Below are 2,500 nucleotides of genomic sequence, written 5' to 3' on the forward strand. Positions count from 1 at the left end.
CCATCTATCCATTCGTTCATCCGTTCGTGTTCTCGTTCATTCATTCATTCATTCATTCATTCATTCATCCATCCATCCAACCATCCATCCATCATGTTCGTATCAAATACTCTCACATTCAGACAGGCACACCCACACGCACATTACCACAGACACAGATGCAAACACACACACACGCACACACAGACACAGACACACACACACACACCTAGAATACCCATTTCCGCATCCCTGTCTTCTCACGGAGTATCGTTTAACAGCGTCACTCGACTGGAGAAAGAAAAAGTAAAAGAGAATCAATGTCTGGTCGAGGAAGGGAATCTGATTCGAAGTCCGTGGAATCAGACATCTTTCGACCGATCCTAATCTCCCTTGAAAAGCCCCGCTGGGATATTGGTCCTGCGAAAGTGTATTATCCTACGGCAGCGAAGGCGTCCTCGTGACAGCGAGAAAGGCGGGTTGAGTGAAGGAGAATTAAGACCCGGATGGAAAAATAGGCTTGGCTGGAAGGGATTCGCTCTCCGTCCACAACCGCCGCGGAACAACACCAGATGTGTCACACAAAAGGGTGTGTGGCTTCAAAGGATGTGCATGCACGCGCGCGCGCCTTGTGTGTGTGTGTGTGTGTGGGTGTGTGTCTATGTGTGTGTGTGTGTGTGTGAGTGGGTGTGTATGTGTTTGTGTGTGTGTGTGTATGTACATGTAGTTAGCAGAGACATCTATGATACTGTACAATAAGAAATATTAATATCGCAATCTTAAAAAATCAAACTAAACACCTCGTTCCATGCAATGCTCGCAATAAGAAAGAACAAAAAAATCTCAACAAGCAAATCGGAAAAGTCAGTCGCCAAAAGTATCTCAGTCAAACGCTGGGGGCGATGACTAAGAGAAAAGTCGACGTTCAAGTTTCGGTGAACTTAGGGAGAAAACGGATAAACGAAGGAGATGAGTCTGATACAGAGTGATATTTCCCGTCTGGCAACTGTTATGGGCCGTCTGATGAATATGGAGGTGCAATGGCAAAGACACGAGGAATATTAACAAAGTTTGTCAGCATCTGCGTTGAAGTGTGTACGAGCGTTTGGGCGGGGTGGGGCAGGGTGGGGTAGGGTGGGGTAGGGTGGGGCAGGGTGGGGCAGGGTGGGGTAGAGTGGGGCAGGGTGGGGCAGGGTGGGGCAGGGTGGGGTAGGTTGGGGTTAGGTGGGGTAGGGTGGGGTGTGTGGGGGAGAGGATGGTTGTGTGTGTGTGTGTGTGTGTGTGTGTGTGTGTGTGTGTGTGTGTGTGTGTGTGTATGTGTGTGTGCTTGTGTGCGTTTATGTTGGAGGGGGGAGGGAGGTCGTCGTGGACACTGGAAAGCACAGTTATATACACGTGAACCATACAAGGGCGAAGCGGATTCCAAAAGCAAACAGCCGGAAAGCGGGTCATGAAGACGGCAGAAGCAGACCGTGTCTCTCTTACCATTACCTGTACGCAGGGTTACCAACCTCTGGCACAGAAATCGAGCTACGCATTCAAATCGTAAACAAAACACACACACACAAAAGAAGCCTATGGCTATTTGAACTACAAGTATATTTGAGAAACTTTGGAGTATCATTATTAAAAAGAACAGAAAATACAGGAACTAATCAGTTGTCAGGGCATGAAAAAGCTATGTAGTGGGGATTCTGTAAGCTCTAAAGTTGATTGGTAAACAATGGAAGCGATTGAATTGGTTGCTGGTAGAGCATGTAACTGTTTAGTCATGTTCTCTTGGTGGCTTATCATGGTTGGTCCAATCACAGGTACAAAGTGTATTATCTTATGCTGAGATAATGAAGAGAGACGAAGGATGGAAGCTTTGACTATAAGAATGTTTTCTTTAATATTTTGCTTGGATTGGATAAGCCAATTAATTACTCTTTATGGCTACGTATGTATGTATGTATGTATGTGATTTTATATTCATACAAGTTGTTTTCAGTTATATGAGTATGACCATAATTCATATTCTAGAAAGTATATTATCGCACGGCAGCGAAGGCGTCCTAGTGACAGCGAGAGAGGCGGGTGAAGGAGAACGAGATTGTGTAGGAATGGTAGATCGCTCATTCAGTACTTTCAAGGAAGCGACTATTAAGCAGTGATGACGCCTCAGGTTTCCGATAGAGCGCACAATTGTTATCTTATATATATATATATATATATATATATATATATATATATATACATACATATATATATATATATATATATATATATCAATTCATGTTACTTGCCATACTATAATTTTGTTGTGAGGCGATAACCACTTTATTGATCTTGATAATTAAATATATTTTGTTCTTTCTGTTTCAGAAAATTACACATATTCTTGCTTCAATATACAAAAGGAGTTGCAGTTTACAATATATTTTTTTCTAGATAATGTTGTGAGAGAATCCGATTTTTGGAGCTGCATTTTAAACTTATTACATTGTTACTATCAAGACCTGAATTAATGTGCTATCTATTT

The sequence above is a fragment of the Penaeus japonicus genome, unplaced genomic scaffold (genome assembly GCF_977035675.1).
Source record: "Penaeus japonicus unplaced genomic scaffold, GWHDUDI00000001_assembly GWHDUDI00000011, whole genome shotgun sequence".
Lineage (NCBI taxonomy): Eukaryota > Metazoa > Arthropoda > Malacostraca > Decapoda > Penaeidae > Penaeus > Penaeus japonicus.